At 40.5% G+C, this 27,989-nt stretch overlaps 1 pseudogene; it reads left to right on the forward strand.

Moving 5' to 3' along the window:
* The first annotated feature begins 15,271 nt into the window (after window positions 1-15,271).
* Window positions 15,272-25,382, forward strand: LOC115687010 (U-box domain-containing protein 33-like; annotated as a pseudogene).
* The last annotated feature ends 2,607 nt before the right edge of the window (window positions 25,383-27,989 follow it).

Raw genomic sequence — 27,989 nt, forward strand, 5'->3', positions numbered from 1 at the left:
TTCTGTGAAATCCATGCCAGATCACTAGCTGTAATGTTTCGTTCTGAAAGAGTTTTGCTTTTGCGTCTGCAAAACTTCTGCGTCTGCATCTGCATAACTTCTGCGTCTACGTTTCTTTCAGAACTAAGATTAGTGGGGTTCTTTTAATGAACCTATTTCTCATAGGGTCTAAAGTTCTTTGAAGACTTAAAATAGAGTCTGAATGACTTTTATGGTAAAGTCTGAACTTTTCATTCTGAGTTTGAACTTTTAGTTCTGAGAACTTGTAAAGTCTGATATTTCCTTCTAAACTTCCAGAATATATTAACTTGAAATAGAATGCATGTCAGATTCACAAGATAAACATAGAAAGTTTTGTCAACTTCAAAATTCATTAGGAGTTTTCCTCAACAGGGCCCACTTCTTCATCAGACGGCGGTGACGACAAAGCAAACGGCCAAAGGCAAAGGTAAGAGTCTAGGACGTCTGGGATTTGCATTTTGAGATTTGACCCGTTGGGGCGACTAGGCGTTTGCTTGTTTAACTGCACTTGGCGTCGAATTCTGTTTGATTAGATTCAGTAGTGGCATGTAGTAGTTCGATCCCGCGAGATTTTTCAATTGATTGATGGGTGGAGATAGAGATCTCTCATTGGCTATGTTTAGAATCTAAGTGTATATTGAAAAGTAGAAAATGGCAAACCCTAGTAGCAATTTTCAAGAAGTTCAAAATAACCACCAAAAGCTTCGCACAAGCCAAGGCATTACCTATATATGAAATCGACACAGGTGGGTAGGTAGAAAATATCTATAGGATGCGAGACGACTCTCTCCAAAGATCTTGCGTCATCGTTGATGGAGGCTCCCTAAAGTTGATCACTAAAAACAGAACAACGGACAGGCTTATTCGGACAAGCTATTAGAGTAACATCACTATTTCTGGTTTCTTCCCCTACTTGGGTTTTTCTTTCTTTCTTTCTTTCAAAAATACTATCTTACTTAATTTTTGTATAACTAATGCGATGAAGTTAGTCAACCATTTTGAATAAGAATGATCAAGTATTAAGGTAAATAAGTGTTGAGGAAAACTCCTAATGAATTTTGAAGCTGACAAAACTTTATATGTGAATCTGACATGCATTCCATTCCAGGTTAATACATTCTGAAAGTTCAGAAGGAAATATCAGACTTTACAAATTTTCAGAAGTAAAAGTTCAGACTCAGATATAAGTTATTCAGACATTACCATTAAAGTCATTCAGACTCTAATTTTGAAAGACTCAGATTTTACTGAAGACCTACGCTGACTCAGGTTCTGAATGTAAAGCAAGAATCAGAAATTCTTCAGACGCAGAAATTATGCAGATGCAGACGCTGAAGTTTTTCAGACGCAGAAGCAAAACTCATTCAGAACGAATTACAACAGCTAGTGATCTGGCATGGATTTCACAAAAGGAAAGTTTTGATTGACTCAATCTTAACCAAATTGATTGACAATCAAATATTATAACAAGTATGCACTACAACGGATAAAGCTCTACTTATGAAAATCAAGATTCTGATTGTATGAGCGACTAGAATTAGCGGGATTCAGATTTTATTAACCAACGGCTACTCAATCCATTTTATACAAATCTGTCCAAGATGAAGATTGGAAGATGATCCTCTGAAGACTGTCCAATGGCTAGTTTGGTGGTGGAGGAGTATAAAAGGAGACCTACGAAGAGCAGAAGAAAATGAACGAAATCGAGAATCAACAAGTCCAAAGTCTGAGCATACTCCGATCCTTTCTCTTGTCTTTCTTGAGCTAAATACTAAGATCTTGAGGGATACTTTGTAAGAGTGATTGTGTGAGATAGACAGTCCTATCATGCACAAGAGTGCTGTCACTCAGAATCTGTAATTCCTCTTGATTACATAGTGAAATCCAGCCAGTAGGCTGTCAGCGTGAGAGAGTGGACATAGGTTTGCTATAAGCCGAACCACTATAAACTTGTGTGCAGTTTTTCTATACCTTATCTCTTACTTTACATATTGCACATCAAGAGCACTGTCTGTATAAACTATTTTGAATCTGAATTTTATTCAGACTCAACTGTGGTCAATCATTTCCACTTAAATTGATCAAAATTGTTTAAGATCACCTATTCACCCCCCCTCTAGGTGATCATTGCTAGCTACATCAATTGGTATCAGAGCAGGTTGCTCGTTTATTGAAGTGTATTACTTCTGAGCTAACGATCTATATGGCTAGCTTGAGTGCCACAGGTCTCATTGAAGGACAAAGCAACAACAAACCACCATATTTCGATGACAAGGAATATAATGTCTGGAAGAATAAGATGAAGGCATTTATAAAGTCAATTGATCACATGCAATGGGATGTCATCATCAGAGGAGTTAAACCAAGACCTTCTGATTCAAAAGAAAAGACAGAAGGAAGCATACCAGCAGATCCTCCATTATCTCAAACTGAGATATCAAAAAGAGAAGCTTTAGATTCCAAAGTAATTTATTCTTTCTATTGTGCCTTAGCACCTATTGAATATGAAAAAATTGCTTCTTGTGAATCAGCTAAGGATATCTGGGATACTCTCTACACTACTTATGAAGGAACTGATCGAGCCAAGGAAACTCAAATCAATCTACTGCTTGGTCAATATGAATCCTTCAAAATGAAGTCTGGAGAATCAGTTGCTGATATGTATGACAGATTTGCTAACATAGTAAACGGTCTTGCATATCAAGGACAACCAGTCTCAGATGCGATGAAAGTCAACAAACTTTTGAGAGGACTGTCAAAACAGTGGGATAATATCAAAACATCTCTTCGAGAGACTCAAAGGATCATGCCTCTATCAGTGAATGAGCTAATCGGAACTCTTCAATCATATGAGACTTAACAACTGAATGAGAAGAATGAATCCAGAGGTAAAAAGTCAATTGCATTAAAGTCTAATATTGATTCTGATGATGCAGATTCTGAAGATGAAGATGTTGACGATGAAGAACTGGCTCTCTTCATAAAGAAGTACAAGAAGATGAAAATCAAAGGAAGAAATCTCAAGGGGAAGAAGCCTTTTGAGAAGAAGAAGGCTCTGGATGAAACAGAAAAATCAAAGGAAGTAATCTGCTTTCATTGTAGGAAACGTGGACATATCAAGCCAAATTGTCCATTTCTGAAAAAGAAGACCAAATTTGAGAAAGCAAAGAAAGCCTTAAAAGCAGAAACCTGGAGTGATACAGAGTGTGAAGACAATGATGAAGATATCTCAAACTTCTGTCTGATGGTCAAGTCAGACTCAGATTCAGATTCTGATACTAAAGTTGAGATTGACGTAAAGTATCCTGAAATGCCAATTGAAGTGTCAAATTATATTGATGAATTATGCTTTGAATTTAATGCCGCTCTTAAAAGAATATCTTCTTTAAAAAAGGAAAATTCATCACTGAGGCAACAGGATGTTTCACAAAAAGAAAAAATCGATTTCCTTCAAAAAGAATTTCATCAAGTCAAGGAAAATCGAGATTTTCTTTCCAAAGAAAATGTTGTTTTGAAAAAGGAATTTTCAGAAATTACTTCCAAGTTTTCAAAAGGTTCAGAAACCTTGAAGCATATTCTTTCTATACAAATTCCTTACTACAACAAATCTGGTCTCGGATTTGTGAAGGAAAGTGACAATTTAATTGATTTTCCAAAAGTCAAGGAGAGATTAAAGCAAAGACCTCCTCGACAAGTTTATAAAAAACATTTTAAAAGGAATTTTGTCAAACCTGTTGGCCGAAGAGCACTCAAGTGCTCAAAATGTGGAGATCCACAGCACTTTGAGAATGAATGTCCTAAGGTCTGGAGACCAATTCAAAGAGACTTTGTTAAGACAGCCTATACTAATTCTCAAGGACCCAAACAAATTTGGGTACCAAAGAAAACTTGAGTTGTTGCGATTTTTGCAGGTTACCACAAAGAGAAAAAGAAAGTGGTACCTAGACAGTGGATGTTCTAGACACATGACAGGAGATCCAAGCATATTTGTTAAACTACAAAGCCTGAATGGTGGAAAAGTTTCATTTAGAGGACACAACAAAGGAAAGATAGTTGGCAAAGGAACAATTGAAATTGGAGGACTCACAATCAATGATGTGTCATTGGTAAAAGGACTCAACTACAACTTGATAAGCATAAGCCAACTATGTGATACAGGTTTCATAATCAACTTTCAAGAAAACACATGCTCAGGAACGAGCAAAGATTCTTCTCAAACATTCACAGGAAGAAGACATGGCAATATTTATCTTCTAGATGTCAATCCAAACTCCACTCATTGCTTGATCTCAATAAAAGATGATGAAGATCTATGGCACAGAAGATTGGGGCATATCAATATAAAACAAATCTCAAAAATCTCATACAAGAAATTGGTTCGAGGTCTGCCAGATTTGAAGTACGAGAAAACAGAATTATGCAATGCATGCACTCTAGGAAAACAAGTAAGAAGTTCTTTTAAGTCTATACATCATGTTTCCACTAATCGTGCTTTGCAGCTTCTTCATATGGATCTATTTGGACCAACCAAAACATAAAGTATTGATGGTAAGAAATATTGTTTAGTTATTGTTGATGACTTCACAAGATTTACTTGGGTGTTCTTCCTTGCTCATAAAAATGAAGCATTTTCATATTTTTCAAGATTTGCAAGAAGAGTTCAGAATGAAAAGGGTTATACCATTTCTTGCATTAAAACTGATCATGGGAGAGAATTTGAAAATCAAAGTTTTTTCAGATTTCTGTGAGGAGAATGGCTTTCAACACAATTTTTCTACTCCTTATACACCAGAACAAAATGGTGTTGTGGAAAGGAAAAATCGTTCTTTGCAAGAAATGGCAAAAACTCTTTCGATTGAAAGCAAGATTCCTTTTCATTTTTGGGCAGATGCAGTTTTTACAGCTTGTTATATCATTAACAGAGCTTTTCTCAGACCCATTCTTGAGAAAACCCCCTTATGAGCTGTACAAAGGTAAAAAACCCAATATTTCATATTTTCGTGTATTTGGTTGTAAATGCTTTATACTCAAAAATCCAAATGACCGCTCTGGTAAGTTTGATGAGAAAGCAGATGAATGATTTTTACTTGGATATTCTACTACAAGTAAAGCATACAGAGTCTTCAACAAGAATTCTCAGATTGTGGAAGAAATAATGAATGTGAGGTTTGATGAAAATATTTAGACTCACAAAGATGAATCTGAACCATCTTCCAATATTCAAGAGTTATCTGTAGCTCAACAAGAATCTCCACAGATCATTGAATCTGTAGAAGAAGGAAAAGAAGGCTCAATCCAAACTCAATCAGAACCTTCAGAATCTAATGATATTCAGAAGGAGAGATTCGACAGAAACTGGAAGCATAAATCCAGTCATCTGAAGAACCTCATTATTGGAGAGATAGAAGATGGCATCAAGACTAGATCTAAACACAAGGAAAATATCAGCAACTTGGCGTTGATATCAGAAATAGAACCAAAAGAAGTTGGTGAAGCATTATCAAATGAAAGCTGAATCGAAGCTATGCAGGAGGAACTTCAGCAATTCAGAATCAATAAAGTATGGGAACTTGTGCGAAGACCCAAAAATCATCCAGTAATTGGAACAAAATGGGTATTCAGAAACAAACTGGATGACAAAGGGAAAGTCACAAGAAACAAAGCAAAACTTATAGCAAAAGGCTATTCACAAGAAGAAGGCATAGATTATGATGAAACCTATGCACCAGTTGCCAGGTTAGAAGCCATCAGGCTACTATTAGCATATGCTTGTTTCCATGACTTTAAATTGTTTCAGATGGACGTGAAAAGTGCTTTCCTGAATGGCTATATCAAAGAAGAAGTATATGTGGAACAACCACCTGGTTTTGAAGAACCAAGGAAGACTGACTATGTCTATAAACTCAAAAAGGCCCTTTATGGTCTAAAACAAGCACCTCGTGCTTGGTATGAGAGGTTAAGTAACTTCCTTCTGCAAAATAACTTCACAAAAGGTAAGGTTGATACAACCTTGTTCATTAAGAGAAAAGGTAAGGATTTTTTACTGATTCAAATTTATGTTGATGATATCATTTTTGGATCTTCTAACGAACTACTTTGCAAAGAATTTTCTAAGAATATGCAGAATGAGTTCGAGATGAGTATGATGGGTGAATTGACATTCTTTCTTGGACTACAAGTCAAACAAACCAAGGGTGGAACCTTCATTTGTCAAGAAAAATATGCAAAGGAGATTGTCAAGAAGTTTGGATTGCAGAACTGCAAGAAAACAGACAATTCTATGTCTCATTCATCCAAACTGGACAAAGATGAAAATGGTAAAAAGTTTGATCATAAGGTATATAGAAGCATGATAGGATCATTGTTATATCTTACTGCATCTAGACCTGACATATTGTTTAGTGTTTGTATGTGTGCAAGATTTCAATCTGACCAAAAAGAATCACATCTCTCTGCAGTTAAAAGAATAATCAAATACATTGGAACCTATCCAATGTTAGGTGTCACATCCCGATTTTTAGGCCTGGGAAGCCGCAGGTAAGTGGTAATGGATTGGGTGAGTGATACGACCTGAGGGTCGGTAATGGGATGGACGGTAAAGTCGGAACATGACAACCGAGAGTCGACCATGAGTTGATCCCGGGGTACCGGACTTTATAAGGCTACATGACAACCGAGAGTCGACCATGAGTCATTGATACTCGAATGTGGACCGGTAGAGAATTGGCCACGGATTGTTGCGTTAAGTCGGGTAGGCCATGTGCCAGGCCACAAGCCTAATGGCTAGGCCGCGGATCGGCCATTGTACCAGCCGCGCCGGCCAGGCCGTGTGTCCGGACATGACCGGCCCTTGTGCTAATCAGCTAGGCCACGGACCGGATACGTGCTCGGCCGTGTGCCGGCCATTGTGCCTGACCTTCGTGCCAAGTGTTGTGCCCATAAGATCCGACTCCGACCAAGTCCCGTGCCCGAGAAACTTGGCCATGAATCGTGCCTTGTGCCCATCCATGAGCCGCGGCATGTGTTAAGCCCATGACCCGACCCCTCGCTCGTGTGGCCCAATGTGATGCTCGGCATGTTGCCCGTGTAGCCGACGTAGTGCCCGGCGCACCGCTCGTGCGACTCGGCCCGGCGGGGCGCTCGTGCGGCCCGGCGCGGCGCCCGTGCGGCCCGCCGTGCGCTCGGCCACGTGTCCTGCCATGTGCCCGGCCGTGTGCCCGTGTGGCCCTGTAGCGTGCTAGGCCATGCGCCTGGTCAGACCAGGCCACGCGCCCAGTTAGCCGGTTGGCTTGAGCTTATCCCATTCAACTTGAATCTTGTCTTGGTCATGTTTGGTGATATTTGAGGACGTTCTCGCGCCGAACCTCGAATTGAATGGGATTATTATGCTTGTTTTACCACGGGAAAACCCTCGGAAAATAGAGGAAATAAGTATGATGCGGGGTTGCGATTTTGGCATCGATTAGTCAATTTTGTGCACCCCGGTTGACCCGAGTTAATTTTAGGTGGAACCAGTATTTTCTGAGGACTTAGATCGGTTTCACGGTTTGGAAAATTGTAGAATGAACTAGAAGATAAGGTTGGACCAAGTCAAATCTTCTTCTCCAAGCCATATTAATTAGCTTGGACTTTGAGGTCTCCCATCATGATGATATGCAATAAATGAATAAAGACTTTGAGGCCCCCTTCATCATGACAAACATTTATTGGCTTAGACTTTGGAGGCCTTGTCATGATGGCCATGTATCTTCTTGAGCAAGTTGGAGAGCAACTTGGTGAGCAAGTTTGGCTTGCCTATAAATAGGCTTGGCCACCCTTAAGCTCTCTCACGCCACTCTCTCCATTCTCACGCCAACACCATCCACCATCTTCCTCTCCCTTTTATTTCTTGTTTTTTCTCACGTTTTGGCCCGAGAAGCCCACGCCCAAGAAGTCCCGAACCGGCCCATGTTTCTTCTCGTTTCTACCCAAGAGCCCATGGTTTGGCCTTTGTGTGCCTAGTATCGGTCGGCCAAGCAAGGAGAAAGCAAGAAGAAAGCCCGAAAATCACACCCGAGTCTCGCCCGAGGCCCCGTTTCTCCCGAAATCAAGCTTGTTCCGTGTTCAAGCCAAGCCACCAGCCACTTCTTCTTCTAGTCTTTCGTGTTCTAGTGGTTTGATGTCTAAGTAAACTTCCTAATATCGGGAAAGGAAGTTGTGATACGTTGTGACACGGTTTGCTTGGACCGTTTCTCGGTCGTTTGGTTGGCTGTAGTTGGTTCATTTCTCGATTTAATCATGTTTCGTGTTTGACGTTTGTTTTGGAGATAGAATCGAGACTTGAATGGCAAGGTGCACATGTTATAGCCATGCTTGATGTTCTCTTGTATGAACTTTACTATTGATCTGCCATCTGTAAGGACCCGGGGTCTACACTGTGTAATATTGTCCGCTTTGGGCCCACTGACCCTCACGGCTTTAAAACAAGTTACACATAGTAGAGAACCCAAGCCTTATAAACTAGCCCAAGACTCCCCCCCTAAGCGATGTGGGACAAGAGACACGCCCCCCTTGCCATCCTAGAAGCCTGCTAGGAGCCGCTCCTTGTCCAGGCCCTCTGGCCCCGGCGACCACTCCCCGCCCTTGTCGGACCGGGTCGTTACATTCTCCCCTCCTTCGAGCACAGCGTCCTCGCTGTGGCCCCACACGCGGTCGGGAGTCGGCTCTGATACCATTTGTAAGGACCCGGGGTCTACACTGTGTAATATTGTCCGCTTTGGGCCCACTGACCCTCACGGCTTTAAAACGCGTTACAAAGAGTAGAGAACCCAAGCCTTATAAACTAGCCCGGGACTCCCCCCTAAGCGATATGGGACAAGAGACATGCCCCCCTTGCCATCCTAGAAGCCTGCCAGGAGCCGCTCCTTGTCCAAGCCCTCTGGCCCCGGCGACCACTCCCCGCCCTCGTCGGACCGGGTCGTTACACCATCGATGCGGGTGCGGTAAGGGCCGACTTGTGCTAACGGCGATCCCCTCGTTCTCGCTTGATATTAGTAGGTTTACTTGCTGAGTCTCTCCGACTCATCCCCCGTTATCTCCCTTTTTCAGGTCCGAAGAATGGCATCTCCCCCGACCCGCGTTGGCAATCCCGTGGAGATGAGAGCCGAAGTGCTCACCGTGATAGATGTTTGAGAAGACTGCGCCTACCGCCGAATCACGACGCTTGTGATGTTCGATGAGGGCCTAATGGACTTGGTGCCTCATCCGTACGTGGTGTGGTATCATTACGCGAACGGAGAATGGGTTGATCCCTATGTGGGTTCAACGATGCTTTGGCGGTGCGGGCGAGCCGGCTCCGGGACAAGGCCACGAGTGGGATGTGAGATGGCCAGGCGGACGAGACCGGGGTGGAGATGAAGAAGCGAGGAGCGAGAAGCCATAGTGGGTATAGGATAACCCAGGTCAAGTTTTGCTATCCTTAGTTGGCCTGTATTTAATATGTTTGCATGCGTTGTAAACATAAGGTTTGCTCATGATGCTGCTTATCTAAATTTCGCTGTGTATATTTATTGTGATTGTCCCGAAATTATGCTTCCGCTTGTGTATAAAGAAAGATAACAATGAACGGGACGTCACATGAATAACCCCGAGGTGGGGGTGTTACATTAGGTCTTTGGTATTCCAAAAAATTAGATTTTACTCTTACTGGTTATTCTAATGCTGATTTAGCTGGATGTAAAGTGGACAGGAAAAGTACTACAGGAACATGTCAACTACTTGGAAATATGTTGGTGTCTTGGTACTCAAAGAAGCAAAACACAGTTGCACTTTCTACAGCAGAAGCAGAATATGTGGCCTTGGGAAGTTGTTGTGCACAGATTTTGTGGATGAAGCAACAGTTGCGAGACTTTGCTATTGAAGATTCAAGTGTTGTAATCAAATGTGACAACACAAGTGCTATCAATTTAACCAAGAACCCAATTCTTCATTCACGAGCTAAGCACATTGAAATCAAGCATCACTTTATTAGAGACCATGTTTATAATGGTGATGTGAATATTCAATTTATTGATTCTAAGAATCAATTAGCTAATATATTCACAAAACCTCTTGATAAGTCTTTATTTGAGTATATTAGAAATAAACTATGCATTACTTATCCATTTTCTTGAAGTATTTGTAAGAGAGGAATTTTTCAGACTCAAATATTCTCCGTCTGAATGTCCATTTCAGACTCAAAAGAAAGGTACGTCTTTAATTCAAATTTTGGCGGGTATATTTTTGGCATTTCTGGCAGGATATTTTCGTACATGTTACCTTTGGAAGCAAATCAGGTATGTATTCTAATTTATCTGATTGATTGTTTGTGCTTAAAATATTTTTTTACCACTCCTATAAAATAGGATCACTTCTTATAACTTCTAAAAGCGGTTTTTTATTTCCAAAAACTGTCCTCTTCTTTTTATAAAACCCTAACAGTACAAGCCCTTTTCACTCCTGGTCATCACGAAACTCAGAGTCTGCTTTTCCTCCTTCTCCAAGATCAAATCTTTTTGTCTCTGTGAATCACAATGCCTTTCAAAAGACGATCTTCGCGTATTCTCAACAAAGATTCAAAGTGTTCAGCACCAGCAGAATTCATGGAGATATCAGACACAGAATCGGACCACCACCAAGATACTTCAGAAGCGACACCACAAGAACCACAACCATCGTCTCCACCAAAAACCACGGGTAAAACTGACTTTCGTTTCAGTAATATCAAACTTGTGTGGAAAGCATACGAAAGGTTGAAACGCAGCAATGCTTCTACATTGGTTCTTTGTCAGTGTCTGAAAGATAACGGCTTTCACACTGAAGACAGTCTTGTGCGAAGTTATTCTCAATTTTCCTCCAGAACTGATCATGATCAGGTTAGTTCTACTCCAAAGGAGACTACATCCAGAAAGGGAAAAGAGAAAGTCGGGGAACCATCCACTCCCTCTAACAAGAAATCCGTTCGCATAAGCCCTAAGTCTACCAGTACATCTAAATTTACGATTCATGATGATGATGCTAGATTTTTTCATAATTTTGAGATGAAGGTTGGAATTGCGTCTGGTGTGCAAGGTAAAGGCGGTTTATTCAGAAATATAGAGCACAATGTATACTATCAGTTGCTACTTGCTAGAAGAATTATGAATCATCGTAGTGTGGATTTCGACTATCTGGAAAAGGCTGGCATTTCTGTGAAACATCTTTTTGAAAGATTGGGCATTTATGAATTCTGTCTGCAATCTGCACATGTATATGCAAAACTGACTGCTTATTTTTACTCAAATCTTTCCATTCTATCACCAAATTGGCTTCAATTCACTGTTGGTGATAAAAAGTATGATTTGAAAGTGGAAGATCTGGCTCTGATTATTGGAGCGAAAAATTACAAGTTTACTCCATTGGAAGTGAGCCTAGAAGATGCTTCCAAAGCGGCTTCAGAGAATCAGAATTTTGCTAAAGGCTCTAAATGCCATATTTCATATTCTGATCTGACCAGAAGAACTGTGATCTTGCATAAGATCATTATCAATTGCTTGAGGCCTAAAGCTGCTTCCAAAACTGACTTGTCCAAGTCTGAAATCAAGCTTATTTGGGCCATTCTGAATGGAAAGTCTTTCTCTCTTTCACACATCATCATCTTCCACATGTACAGAACTCTCCAAAAGGACAAGGGACAACTTCCTTATGGTGCACTCATCTCTAGAATCTTTATCTTTTTAAACATAACTATTCCTGATGACTTGTGCAAAACCTTTATTCCTTTGATGTTTATTAGAGAAAAGATGCTTACCAAGATGAATCTTAAGCATTTCAATGATAAAAAGGAAAGAGCAAGTACAGCCAGAGGAAAGGATGCTCAGCAGTCAGAAGCAAAATCCGTTGGCAGGAAAGATGACAAAGACAAAGAAGAAATAAAAAGCATAGGAAAAGAAAGAAAGCAGACCGTCTCTTCAAGTCCATTCAGGGTGAACAGGAAGAAAAGAAGAATTCTTCTCCGAGATGAAGATGATGAATCAGAACACCTTGAAACAGGATAAAATGTTGGTCCAAAACATATTTCAGAACCTACTAAAAAAGTTTCCGAACCAGCATCTGGGGACTCACATCTGCATCAACAGGATGATATTCCACAGGGGACAGATGTAAGTCAATCTCCAATTAAACCTGAAGAGACTTTGAATGAAAATACTACTGCAGGACATGCAGATTTTCAGGGGGAGATTCCAACAGAAACAGGGGATAAGTTCGAACAGCATGCACTGGAAAATGTTCAGGGACAGACTTCAGAAAATATGGCCATTCTGACCCTTCTGCTAGAAATCAAAGAAAAATAAGCTGCACTTAAAGAGGACGTGAAGAATCTTCATAAAATTGTTGAGGAAAACAATCAGACTCAACGTCTTCAGGCAGAAAAAGATAAAGCAAAAATTGGGGAAGCTATTGCTCTATGTTCAACAAATATGGAGAAAGCTATGGGTCAATGTTCTACCAAGATTGAGGAAGCTGTTTCTATCCTGGAGAACTTTCAACTTGTTCGAACCCCATCAAAGAAATAACCTGCTTTTCATAACCTCTTTTTAAACCATTCTTATTTCAAACTGGTTCTATATTCTTAACATTTGCCTTTATTAGACTATTTGGATGATTTATTATTCTGCTTATTAATTATTCCTTTTGCTGGTGACAAAAAGGGGGGGAGATTATGCAAATATTACCGTACTAACATTCCAATATGCAGGTTATACAAGTTATACTCAAAGGAAGAGAATACACAGATCTTACGAGTTTGCACGTTTATTGTTATATCTGTGTTTTATGCGCTTAATATGATTATTTTCTTCAAATTTATTTAACATTGATTGAATCTGCATGGAAGTTTTGTCACCATCAAAAAGGGGGAGATTGTTGAGGAAAACTCCTAATGAATTTTGAAGCTGACAAAACTTTATATGTGAATCTGACATGCATTCCATTTCAGGTTAATACATTCTGGAAGTTCAGAAAGAAATATCAGACTTTATAAATTTTCAGAAGTAAAAGTTCAGACTCAGAACTAAAAGTTCAGACTCAGATATAAGATATTCAGACTTTACCATTAAAGTCATTCAGACTCTAATTTTGAAAGACTCAAATTTTATTGAAGACCTACGCTGACTCGAGTTCTGAATATAAAGCAAGAATCAGAAATTCTTCAAACGCAGAAATTATGCAGACGCTGAAGTTTTTCAAACGCAAAAGCAAAACTCATTCAGAACGAATTACAACAACTAGTGATCTGGCATGGATTTCATAAAAGGAAAGTTTTGATTGACTCAATATTAACCAAATTGATTGACAATCAAATATTATGATAAGTATGCACTACAACGGATAAAGCTCTACTTATGGAAACTAAGATTCTAATTGTATGGCGACCAGAATCAGCGGAATTCAGATTTTGTCAGCTAACGGCTACTCAATCTATTTTATACAAATCTGTCCAAGATGAAGATTGGAAGATGATCCTCTGAAGACTGTCCAACGGCTAGTTTGGTGGTGGAGGAGTATAAAAGGAGACCTACGAGGAGCAGAAGAAAATGAACGAAATCGAGAATCAACAAGTCCAAAGTCTGAGCATACTCCGATCCTTTCTCTTGTCTTTCTTGAGCTAAATACTAAGATCTTGAGGGATACTTTGTAAAAGTGATTGTGTGAGATAGAGAGTCCTATCATGCACAAGAGTGTTGTCACTCAGAATCTGTAATTCCTCTTGATTATATAGTGAAATCCAGCTAGTAGGCTGTCAGCGTGGGAGAGTGGACGTAGACTTGCTATAAGCCGAACCACTATAAACTTGTTTGCAGTTTTTCTATCCATTATCTCTTACTTTACATACTGCACATCAAGAGCACTATCTATATAAACTGTTTTGAATCTGAATTTTATTCAGACTCAACTGTGGTCAATCATTTCTGCTTAAATTGATCAAAATTGTTTAAGATTACCTATTCACCCCCCTCTAGGTGATCCTTGCTAGCTACATCAATAAGAAAATCGATACTAGAACTTTCAAATTTTGAAACCCTTATTGATGACACATGATGTAACTATTTGATAAAATATTTTTTGATTCTCTTTTTGTCATTATTACAATTTTGACACTCCTCTTCTTTTTCCTTTATTCTCCAGCACGTGCATGTCCCTTCAATTTGGCAAGATCATCATTGTGCATCCACATTCTACAATATTTCTATTCTTATTGTTCATACTATTTCATTATGGCTGAAACTTTTTCCACCACACTTTTGGCTTCTGACACCTCCCTTATCACCTGGATTCACCATATTATCATTGTGAATCCCTTTTTTTTTGTTTGGTTTTAATTCCTTCCTCTTTCCTTCTTCTTACTCAAACTCAAACATTCGCTTAAAAATTTCATTGAACACCCATGCTAGCTAAATAAACAGATAATGATTGAACACTACTCAACTATGAGCAATATTTGTAATTTAAATTTTGAACATAATTATCATGTTATCCTTGTTCCATTCATTGCCTAACTAGCCCCATTTGCATTGTTTGAAATCAAAAGCTTCAATATTTCAAGGTGATAATGGTTCAAGAATTGGTTTAATCCGTTGCTAATGAAATTGAGGCACTTGAAAAGGAGTGCATATTTCCACTTATGCCTTTTATATGACGAATTGTTTTCCTATTATTTTCAATTATCACTAGCGGTGGATGCAGAAATTAAATTAGGGAGATAAGACAACATTTTCTGTAAAACCTCAGTTCCAGGAAAGAGGGTGAGAATGAAATCTGAATAACAACAAATCTATAATAATTCAAATAATTAATAAAATAAAAAAAGAAATATATTATATGGGACCTAACTTTAGTAAGATGGAGCCCACCAAGAAATTGCTCCCTCTTTATGTAAGCATTAGGACAAGCGACCTCTTTATAACCCTACCATATCCCCCTCAACTGCGACCTCAACACAAGACCTCGTTTGAGAGACTCCCCACTGTACTTCCTTTTCGTTTCTCAGAGAGTTCCCATGTCTCACTTTCTGTTACTCTCTCTCTCTCTTGTCTTATCTCACTAGCTAGCTACCTCCATCATAGACTCTCCAAGAGCTTGTTCGCTTTCATTATTTGTTTACAGTCCTCAACGTTGCACTTAATACATGTCGTGGTTGATCGTATAATTACACTTGCTGATTTTGTTCGCATGGTCGAATCTAAAATGGCTGACACCGGTGTTCGAAGACACGATCTATGTTGCGGTCGGGAAGGATGTGAAGGAGAGCATAGCGAAGCTTGTTTGGACGGTGCATCAATCAGGAGGCAACTTCAAGATCTGCATCATTCATGTTCTAGTTCCTTCACTGAGCATCCCCATCAGGAAGTCAACGATTTCTCTTTTTTATTTTATTTGTATATCACCATCCATCGGTTTTCGCTATCATTCTTTTTTGTACAAGTTTTTCTTAATAGTAAACGTAAGAGCTTATCAAGTTCTCATGGATAAAGTACACGGATCTTCCACCATAGACAATCGTTATGCATATGATTAATTATAACCTTAATGACTCGCCATGTTGGGAAAATTATCAAAATAGTTCTAATTCTATTATTGCGACAATTCGATCCTAAAACCTTTAATTTGGCAAATTTAATTCTAAACCTTTTAAAGATTTGTCAATTTTGGCCGGAAATTATTAACGTAGGCAGTGATTGTCTCACATGGCACAGCCAGTTCGCTGCCTCGGCATGGCTGGAGCCCTCATCGAATCTAGGCAAGGGCCGCCATGCGCCACACCCTAATCATGTGAGGCTCGCAGCACCCTCACCTGGGGTGGGCTAGTGTTGCAACGCCCTCACCTGGCCTAGATCTAGCAAGGGCAACGAGCCCTCGCTGAGTCCGGCGACCAAAAATAAAAGTAAAGAACAAAAGAAAAAAAATTCACAAATAATATTAAAAAATTGAAAAAATTATCCACGTCAATACCAGCTGTCCATGCCACGTAGGACACCGGCGTTCATATTAGCAATTTCTGGCCAAAAATAATCAAATTAACTAAATTGGCAAATTGTAAATGGTTTAGGACTAAATTGGCACAAATTACAAGGTTTATGATTGAATTGATACAAATACACTAGGTTAAGGACTTTTTTTATAGTCATCCATGATGTTAGGCCTTATTGAATAACCTATTGCTTGTACTTGTTCTATAATTGTCGATTTTAGTTCTTTTTGCGGCGTTCTTTCTTGCAACGAATTAAAATAATTGTGCTGTTAATTTGCTTTTGGTTTGCAGGAGGCCTAGGTGCTGGAATTCCTGCCCGCTCCGCGAACGAGATAGTGTTGAGAGAACACAGAGAAAACGAGACGATAAACATGCATAAACTCTTGGATAACTATCTACGTGTTTTTGCAGAAATGGGGGGTATATTTGCTTTCTTCTTCTTCTTTCAGGTGATTAGTTGTCCTTGTCAATGACTTCATCACAAAGCGCCGGAAAATTATCCAATAAATCATAAACTTATTGCACTTTTATTGATTCAGTCATAAACCTTTCAATTTTGCCAATCAAGTCTTTAACTTTTTCACATTTTACAAATTGAGTCCTGTAACATCCTGAATTCGACCCACTTTTGTGATCAATGAAATAGATGTGTATTTTTCATTTCGTTTTAGTAAGTCTCGCCCGGAACGGATCCTTCTCGGGATACTGACCATTAGGGAAAGGCTAATTAGGAAAACGGTACGTGGACCCAAGAACTCGACCGCGAATCGAGTCCGATTCCGAGAAACGACGAGGAAATATTTTGGGCCAATGTGGGCCGATCCAAGGAGGGCGACGGAGTTGGTTTAGCCAACGACGTACGATCGGGACGTGGGTGATTCCGCACGACCGAGAGTGCGTGTGGCAAACAATCCCAAACTTATTCCGAACGATCGCGACCCCCGGAACTAGCGATAATCCTCGCGTTCTCTTGTAAATCGAGACCGTCACGACTTGAGTAATCCTAAGTCGATACGCGTAACCCCTAAACAGCCGCCCGTTAGTAAGAGACGCTAAAATCGCATTTGAGCGAAATTGATCGTGGAATTGAGTCTGGACTTGAGTGTCGAATTTCATGGACGTACGCGACTATTTTGCAAGGACAACGTCGTATTAGTGTGGCCAATTATATTTGGGATCGGTATAGTCGAAAAATGGAATTTCGGGCCGGAAATGGAAAATTACCGTTTTGCCCCTAAGCCTATGAATGGGTTCCGAATTTTAGAGGTGTTAATTGGTTTTATTTAGTCTATTAGTGGCTGAAAGTAATGGTCATGAATGCCCCCACTACTCTTGCTCAATTCCCTAAGTGCCCCTAGATATTTTGTGTAAGAATGAATCATGGCCATTGATCTTGATTGGATGTGATTGGCCTTTGAACATTGGCCATTAGATTAAGTCATGAGTGGAGTGGATATCATGGTACTTGCTAGGGTAGTTCACCAACTCCCACCAACCCACTCTTGGATAAAATCTCTCTCTCTCTCCTCTCACTTTCACTCTCACCATCACCAACCGGTCACTCCCTCCTCCTCACGCCTCACTTCTTCCTTCCTTTGGCCGTGAGGAACCGCCGGAGCAGCCCCCAAGCCGCCGCCATCCGCCGGTGCCGAGCGCCGCCGCCGCCGCTCGCCAAGGACGCTCGCCCTTCCCGTCCGCCGACCAGTTCACCCTCACCATCCGACCGTCTCTCTCTCTCTCTTATTCCGTCCCACCACAAGCACCATCTTCCCCATTCACTGCCCAGCTCAGCCGGAGCACCACCGCCCGCCGTTCACCGTCGAGCGCCGCCGCTGAACCGGTTTGATCCAGCTACTGTTCGGCCCGTTTCTCTCCTTGTGCAGCCCACATTTGAAGCTTGAAACCTAGGTAGTTGAAACCATAACCCTTAATTAGGCTTATGTGTACTTTAGACAAGTTTTAGGGGTTATTAGGATATTTTAGGGGTTAATTAGTGTGGGCTGATTAGGGCTGATTTTGTGGCTGTTTTGATGGATTAGTGTGATGATTTAAATGTGTTTTGGTGGCCTAGAAAGGGCTAGTTGATGGCTGTTCAATGTGGACTTAGTTTGGGCTAATATGTGGATTATTGTGAATGCAATTTGTGGGCTGAGTAGTGGCTGATTTGTGGTGATTTTAATAGCCTAATGTGATGATTTGGAGATGGATTAGTGGCCTAGGGTGGACTGATTAAGTGGCTGTCCTTTGGGGTTTTAATTGGGCCTTGTACGGCTAATATGTGGTTTGTTCGTGAATTGCCTTGTGTGATTGGTTGGGCCATGTGGTGACTGATTTGGGTGTGAATTATGCTTGATTATGCAATGTCATGTTGAGTGCTAGTGTGACCGAAAATTGAGGGGCATGGCAAGCCTTGAGTGTGCTCAATTATATTGATTAATCGCATGAATTCGAGTGCCAAGAATGTGTTATGGCTGTTTTGAATTCATTGATTCGTGGGCATGCTAAGAGGTGAATTAAGCATGTCGTGGCATAAATTGAGTTTGTGGCTAATTTAAATTGAGTGCCTGAGTGTGATTGTTATGGCCATGAGTGTGCATATTGAGCATTGGCATAACATGTGCATTATGTAAGTCTGCACTATTGGCATGAGCATGTGATCGCCTAAATCGCCCTGAGGCGTCGTTTACGCGGGGTTCAGATAATAATTGGTGGATTACGCTCGTGTGATCACATAAACCCTGAGGCATCGTTTTCGCGGGGTAATGAACCCGTCCTGAGGCGTTTAACGCGGGACGATGCCCGGATTATCGGAAGATGGCCAACCTGAGGCGTCCCACACGCGAGTTGTGTCATGAGCCTGATGCGTTTACGCGGGCCGGAGATTGATCGAAAAGTGATGGACCTGATGCGTTTTACGTGGGTCGGACCTGATGCGTTTTACGCGAGTCGGTGATAAAATGGAAAGTTGGCATGTGTGCACGTGTGCAGGTGTGCATTGAATTGTGCAAGCATAAGCATGACATTGGCAAGTGTACGAAGAGTGCATGAACGAGTGCAGGCATGTGCGTGGCATGTGATCGTGGCCAATTGATATGTGTATGTGCATTGCTGGACATAGTATTATTATTATTATGTGCCTAACCTGCAGGGTCACTATATGCTTGATTTGGGCCCGAGGGCCTAAGTCGTGTGATTGATCAACTGTGTGTTTAGTTGATGCTTGTCCGGGAGGTGCATGTTAGCCTAGTTTCGGTTTAGGGGGCCTACTCGCTGAGATTTATTCTCATTGTTGTTTAAACCCCACTTTTCAGACCCCCGACCTTGAGATGGTGGATGCGCCACTCCATTTTGGGATCCCGTATCGCATAGAGCGATCGGTGATGGTACACCCCGTAGGGAACGGAGAGTCGTATGTTAGGTACTACAATATAGTATGGGTCGATGAGGGCGGGCCACATTTCCGGGCCCATCCCTATCTTGCGTGGTGTTTTCGGGACGAGTTCGACACCCGTGGACCTCTTAGGACCTTCGACGTCCCATTCGATATATTAGGACAGCCGGATCCGCAGGCCGCCGATGGAGAAGTCGTGAGCCCCGCTGCCACGTCCGAGGAGGATTCCGGCGCCCGGCCAGTCATCATCGAGATGGATACCGAGTCCGAGGGAGAGGAGCCGATGGACTGGGAGTCCGACATTGAGCCGGAGCCCATGGAGCAGGAGCTAGAGCCGGAGGATGATTCCGAGAAGGAGTCAGTGGACACCGAGTCCAAGCCTGATTCGATAGATTCTGAGTCCTCAGGATCCGACTCGGACTGGATGCCCTAGGGTTTATCCCCAACCTTATTAGAGTAGGGCCGACACTTTTTGGATAGGTGCCCTTCTTAGGTTTTGTACCTTGACCCTCAAGCCACATACCCTTTTTTTATGTTAGCGGCTGTTGACCCATTTTGGTTTATTTGTGTAGTCCTTTTGCAATGGATATTGTAAATCCCTGTTGTTAATGCAAGTATATATTTTTTTATGGTTGTTGTTCGATGGCTATCCTTGGTCACGTGTTTTATTGTTCGGGTGTTGTGTTACTTCCGCTGTGCATTGTTCTTTGATTTGGGTTTTGGGTCGGCGACGCGTCCTGGGACGTCGCACTGAATCGACCTCGGTAGGGTTGTCGCGTGCCGTAGGGTTCGGGGCGTGACAAGTCCATTTGACCAATTTTGGCCGGCGCTAACGTGAATAATTTTTAATAGTATTTAAATATTTTCTAAATTTTTATTAATATTTGTATTCTTTTTATTCTTTTTCCTGTTTCCTTCCTTTTTCTCAATAGTGGCCGGCAAGGGTTAGATCAAGGCAAGGCCATCGCAGCCATGGGCGACGCCAGCCTCGCCATGGCCTCACCAGTCAAGGGCGAAGGTGGCCTTCGCCCGCAGCCAACGAGACTGCCTCGCCCACGGTACTCGCTGACCACTGTTGAAAAAAAAGGAAGGAAAATAGGAAAAAAAAGAAAAAAATTCATACAAAATTCGAAAAATATTAAAATATTATTAAAAATTGTCTATGTCAGCGCCGGTTGTGCCACGTTGGATGATCGGTGTCCATGTCAACAATTTTGGGCCAAAATTGGCTGGATGGACTTATTTGACGAAAAGTGAAAAATTTCAGAACTCCATTAGCAAAATTGAAAGGTTTACGACTAAATTGCCAAAAGTACAATAGATTTAAAACTTTTTGGACAATTTTCTCAACAAAGTGCTAGTGAATGACAAAAATATTAATCATTGTTGACCCTCGATGTATATAATTCTCGTGTGGCACAAGTTTACGTTATTATATATGCACTTCTTCATTTAGAGACAAAATAATAAATAAAGCAAATTAATCAATTTATTGGTTATTAGATACAGGCAGAGAAAGCGTACATAGAATGGGACAGTGTCGAAAAGGGAATTGTGGAGCTCATAAATTTACATGGGATAACAAAGCTTGTAATGGGTGCAGCAGCAGACAAGCGCTATTTTTGGTATGTCCAAGAATAAGAAGACATGCCCACATGGGCCGGACTTCTCCGTCCCAAATTATCCTCTTCATTTGTTGGGATCCTTAATCGCAACATTAAACCAAATACTTATTTCTCTATTAATCCTTAAAATGGTGTTGTACACGTCCAATCTTTGAGGGAAACTTGGTAGCGCTTCTCGAACGTGATATCCTTGTTCGCCCTGAGTCCATCACTATACATCATGTATTATGAATCGTCTTATTTTCCTACATAGTGAAAGGAAATAATGATAAAAATTGGTGACATGTCATTCTAAGAATCTCAAAGTCTCTTTTGTTATGTCTACAAGTTTTGCTATTATCTGCATTTACACCAGATTAATTAACTGTCTTCTCTGGTTTCGAATTGGCAGGACGATGACAGAAATCAAGTCTAGGAAAGCCATTTTCGTTTGCAATGAAGCGCACGTTTCTTGTCAAATTAGGTTTATCTACGACGGGCAGCTCATTCACACAAGGTTATAATCCAACTATTTTACTTTTAAATTGGTCTCCTTTGAATCGAATGCGCACGTGAGGGTGTCAGTGAAAACAAATTCTACATCAAAAAATCAATTAAATATAAAAAAGTCAGCTGATAAATCTTGTTGCTATAGTTGAATGCCATGGTAACTACCAGTGTCCCCAGATCCGCTAATGTCTGATTGACTCATAACACAGTAAATTAAATTTTCGGATTAAACTGAGTACAAGTAGGAATGCATATAGGGGCGGAGTCCTAGTACGGACGATTAACTTATGAAGTGACGCCAAAACTTTGGCTTCACCGAGAAGTTGTTTTGATTCCTTGTCAAAATAGGGAAGCCCGGACGGTTCAAGCCGTTGCAGAAGCTCCTACTGCTGCACTACCATCCCCGACGACTCCGACCACACTGCAGAGGAGTGGCATGGCGAAGTTGAGCAATCCAGTTCAAGACATTCTGAGAAGAGCGTTCCCCGCAAGCAACCGTCGCTCGTAATTTTCATTTGCTTGTTTTATCTTGAGTTACAAGTAAACATCACCATGTTTGTTGCCAGCTACTTGCCTTTCTTGCTGAAACTGTCAACCATAACAACCTTATCCAACGTTTTCTTGATTCCTGTATTTGTTGGATGACTGCGATAGCGATTTGAAAATGATTGAATGCGATATCAAATTGAATATCATATATCAAAACTTATGGTATGCACTATGAGAAAAAAGAACAGAAAAAAAAAAGGAGAGGGTATACTTGCATCATCTGTCACTGGTTGACCAGTGACGCCTTAATCTTAATTACGTCGAATCTACTCGTTCTTATTTTCATTAAAGTCGTGATATTAACTTTTTGAGAGTTATCATCTGGTGATGAGGGAAGGAAAGGGACGTGAGCCCAGCACCTAATGACTCTATTCAATGACTGAAATACATTTCCCGACATAACCAAGTAAAACCCAATTATATATCTCTCGCTATGTTTAATTTAAGGTTTTGATTAAGCTCAACGATCACTACGATCTCATCTCATATTCGTGGGGGCTTCATGTTGATGTTTTTAGGATGGATGACGATGGCAAAAGTGATGTTAAAACTAGTGGCTAACTCCTTAAGCAAATATTTGAATGTACAATTGCGTGCAAAGTATGTGCGTTGATTGTAGCGAGTATGATGAATCGACCTTATTGTTTTTTGGGTTAGCAAGGAATTATGGTGAGAAACATGATGATTGAGTCCTCATGAGCACGGGTGGCAATTGATGTTGACGGATCGTATATGTGTTACATGGTACTGTGGCGATATAAGGGTATCCTATAAATCAATATCTGAACAAGACACAATTAATTAATTAACCATGTCAATCCATTTGTTTTCGGAGCGTGTTTTTGTCAAGTAGGTCGACGCAAACACATCCCGAAAATTAATAATTGATATGACACGACTCATGTAACATGATTAAATAACAAGTTGATGAGTCAACATGATTGTATAAACCGCTATTATGTGAAATCTAACCTCCTACATGAACTTGACACAAATATCCTCAATTTTTCATAGAATCTATTTACAAATTGTAATTATCTGTCAAGAAATACCATCAAATCCAATTTAAAAAAGATGTTATTGTATGGCAAATATGGTCTTTCACTAATAGTATCTAAACGGATCACACAAGATTGTCTCAGCATTAACCCATTAATTTATACAGGTTAATATTGTGTCCGGCAGGCTAGACACAAATACGACACAATCATTATTCATGTCTCGCAGTTCACATGAAATTGGCCCGAACACGGTTAGTCTCAACTCTACTCAAGGGTATCATAATTATCTTATGATTGAAGGTTGACAGAGAGGTGCTTCATTTTTCACTATTTTCATTGCTTACAAAAGCTAACAAAATTTCAAATGTTCAAAATCATGCGAAAATAGGTATTGATAAAACGCTATTGGTATGTGTTGACACCCAAAAATGACAAACTTTTTGTTGTTATCAACATTATTATTGACAAGTAGCAAACTCAGTCGGTAACAAGATTTTGGTCAGAGTAGCCGATAACCTGAAGAATTGACAGCCCACCAATGAAGTCATCGACAAAGTAAAAGTTATGCATGAATGCCTTCAGCACTCAACAAGGCTATTACAGATTTTATTAAGTGCTGGAACTCAAAGGTACTAATGATGAATCAACACAAGAACAGAACTACTAGGTATTTATGTCCGTAGGATCTTTATAGGGAAAATTATCCAACAACTAGTAAACCAATTGTGCGAATGCTAATTTACTCCTACACTTTCCAATTTTGCCAATTTAATTTTAAACCTTTGCGCCAAAGTCCAATGTAGTCCGGAGCAGAAAGGATTTGGAGCTGAAAATCATCTCATACGATTAAAATTGCGAACTTATTATATACAAGAGCGAGAGCTGTTGCAGATCAACCTCGACAACGCGCTCCAAAAGGCTGAGGAGGTGAGCAGAAGACAAGGAGATTCCCTGGGTACAAAATACTTCTCCAAGTTCCCCATGACTGAAATGAAGGAAGCTGCATGGAACTTCGACCCATCCTTGAAGATTGGAGAAGGTGGTTGCGGGAGCGTGTATAGAGGTTTCCTTCGTCATACGCTGGCTGCTATAAACATGATGAAATTTCGTAGCTTGCAAGGTTCACAAGAATTTCAACAGGAGGTAAGAGTTCTTGAGTGTCCCCTGCTAGTTTTCATTTTGTCTCTGAAACCAAAACTAAGAATGGTAAGAAGGTATGAAGACTCGGTTCATCGCAACGCAAATTTGTTTTTCACAATAATGTCGCTATGACATCGGGAATTCACAGTAAGAGTACATTAGTCGAAGCGATGGAGAATATCTTTGCTGATCGTCGAATTCTTGATTGAATGTGTCGCAGGTGGAAGTGTTGAGCAAGGTGAAGCATCCTAATCTCATCGGCACTTGTCCTGAGCCCTTGACTCTTGTTGAGCAAGGTGAGGCATTCTAACGGAAGCCTTGAAGACTGCCTCGGCAGCAGCAACAGAGCAAAGCAGCTATCATGGCGAGCCCGGATACGCATCGCCACAGAACTCTGCTCGGTCCTGGCCTTCCTCCACTCTTGCAAGCCTCATAGCATTGTCCATGGGGACGTCAAACCGGGGAACATCCTACTGGTCGCGCACCTTGCGAGCTAGCTGAGCAATTTGCGCATCTGCCGAATGCTGTACTCATGCGGTGAGCGGTCGAGCGACAACGCCACCGTCGTGTACGAGACCAACGTCCCCATGTACCTTTCGGGTACATGGACCGGGAGTTCATCGTCACACGAGAGCTCACAACGAAGTGCGACGTTTATCCTTTCGGTATCGTACTGCTGCAGTTATTAACGAGGAGGTCCGCCTTAGGAATAGCCAAGGTGGTGAGAAAGGCAATTAGTGAAGGGACTTTGAGAGCCATTTTGGATCCTTTGGCTGGAGAGTGGCCCTATATGCTGGCCGAGGAGTTGACTCATTTGGCTTTGACGTGCTGCGAGATGAACAGAATGAATAGGCCGGATCTCCGGTCAGACGAGTGGATGGTGCTCCAGTCCATCGGAGCTTCCGGTGGATAAACCTAGACTTCTGAATACTCGGGAATTCAGAGATATACATGCTGTGAATGTGTACTTTGAACTTCGAGTAGATTGACTTTCCCGGCCATGCGTGGCAATCGTCGGTGAGTGCCGGCCAGTTTGTGTGTGTATATACATAGATCTTTCAGCACTACATCATTTACTAAGCTATCTGTTTTATAGTTCTTCCTGCATGTACCCAGCCAACCGTTGTTCTTATGAATAGATTTTCTTCCGCATTAAGTTCCTGAGAGATTGGTGTAGAAGCTAATCGGAGAGGAAAAAAAAAACTTGTATTTATACAAGTCACTCATCAATCATTGAATAAAGTAGATAGTTCATCATGAAAAACTATAAACTAAGGATCCTAACGTTGATGCAGGTGGCTGTAATTTGCTTTGTCTGCGTGCCATGATGAATCGAGTACATGAAATGTAGTAGCTAGGCGCTTATTCGCCCCGTGTAGTGGGCTTCTATATACCCAAAAAGAAGATTATAGTGGGCTTCTCTTTTAACTCTTTGTTTATCACCTCCACCTTGTGTCTTTCTTCTCTTGACAATAAAAAACAACTGTCTAATTAGTCTTTCGAATTAGCCTAATTTGTTTACCAATGCCCGCAAGCAACCGTCGCTCGTAAGTTTCATTTTCTTATATTATCTCGAGTTACATATAAACATCAGGATGTTTGTTGCCAGCTACTTTGCCTTCCTTGCTGAAACTGTAAACCATTATTAACCTTGTCCAAAAAAAGAACAGAAAAATAATCGACTGATAAGGATTGGACGTGACCATTCGCGTCCCCTCTCTCTCTCTCTCTCTCTCTCTCAACGTTTTCTTGGTTCCTGTGTTTGTTTGGATGACTTGGATAGCGATTTGAAAACGATAGGATGCGATATCAAATTGCGTCGATCTCATATCACACATCAAAACTTATGGTATGAACCATGAGATTAAAAAAAAAGACAAAAGAAAGGATAGGGTATGCTTGCATCATCCATCACTGATGACCGGTGACGCCTTCGTCTTAATTAGGTCAAATCTATTCATTCTTATTTTCACTAAAATCGTTAATAACAGGATCATCGTCCATAGAGGATTTTTTTTCCAACACAACACTGATTGATCTCGTACCATGTCAGATGATTTTTCGTGCAAAGTATGGTGAGAAACATGATTATTGAGCCCTTAAAAGCAAGGGTCGCAATTAATGTTCACGGATCATATATGTGTCATGTGGTGTTGTGCTGATATAAGGGTATCCTATAAAACAACGTTTGAACACGACACAATTAATTAGTTGTGTCAATCCATTTGTTTTCGGGGTTTGTTCTTGTCGAGTAGGTCGATATGAACATGTCCCAAAAATTAATAAATTGACACAACAGGGCCAATATAACATGATTAAATAACAGGTTGACGAATCAACACGACTTCATAAACGGCTATTACATGAAATCGACCCACCAATGAGAACTTGACACAAATATCCTCAATTTTTCATAAAATTTATTTACAAATTTTAATAATATGTCAAGAAAATATCATCAAATCCAATTAAAAAAATGTGACCGTATGGAAAGAATAGTCTTTAGCTAATTGTGTCTAAACGGATCACACAGAGTGTCCCAGCATTAACCCTTTAATTTATACGGGTTAATATTATGTATGGCGGGCTAGACACAAACACGATGCTATCTTTATTCGTGTCTCGCGATTCACCTAAAATTGACCCGATCACGGTCATTCTTTAACTCTACTCAGAGGTGTCATGATAATCTTCTGATTAAAGGTTGATAGAGAGGTGCTTCATTTTACACTATTTTCATTGCTTACAAAAGCTAATGAATTTCAAGTGTTTAAAATCATGTGAAAATAAGTATTGATAAAACGCCATTGGCATGTGTTGATACCAAAAAATGACCAACATTTAATTATTATCGACAGATGGTAAACTCAGTTGATAACAACAGTTTGATCATAATAGTTGACAACTTAAAGAATTAACAACCCACCAATGAAGTCATCAACAAAGTAAAAGTTATCCATGAAAGCCTTCACTAATTGACAAGGCAATTGCAGATCTTATTGAGCGTTGGGACTTGAAGGCACTGATGATGAATCAACATAAGAACATAACTGCTAGGTAGTTATGTCTTTAGGATCTTTATAGGGAAAATTGTCCGACCGCTCCTAAACCAATTGTGCAGGTTCCAATTTAGTCCTAGACTTTTCAATTTTGCTAATTTAGTCCTAATTATTTGCGTCAAAGTCTAATGCAGTCCTTCCGATCAATTTTCGCAACAAAATTGTGACGTGGCGACGTGCCACATAAGACGGCTAGCGATAACTAGACTATCGCGTCAGCAATTTTCGGCGAAAAGTAACTGAAAGAACTCCATTAGAATTTTGTACAAAGATTTAGGACTAAATTGGTAAAATTAAAAAATTTAAACTAAATTGGCATCCATACAATAGACTCAGGATTGAATGGGTACTTTTGTCAATTTTTATAACTTCTTATAGACAAGTGTTGCTAGATATTTGGAAATTGTGTGACCTCTTATAACCACCGGTAGGATTAAGAAGTTATTTCTGGATTCAAATTCAATAACCATTGTATGTAACCATCATATGTAACCGTATGTAGAGGGTTATAAATATCCTAAGTGTGTTCATGGTAAAAGGACCTATAATCAATCAAGAACTTTATGTTCTCGTAAATTTATCTCTTACCTTCATCACTAGCATTGATTGTTCTTGGTGTCATACTTTTGAATTCCTTGTCATTTACTTCCTATCCAAAATCAACAAAAGACCCTTCACAACTTTTGT

The sequence above is a fragment of the Syzygium oleosum genome, unplaced genomic scaffold, assembly GCF_021117445.2.
Source record: "Syzygium oleosum isolate NSW1041296 unplaced genomic scaffold, Sole_v2.1 Sole_v2.32, whole genome shotgun sequence".
Taxonomy (NCBI): Eukaryota; Viridiplantae; Streptophyta; class Magnoliopsida; order Myrtales; family Myrtaceae; genus Syzygium; species Syzygium oleosum.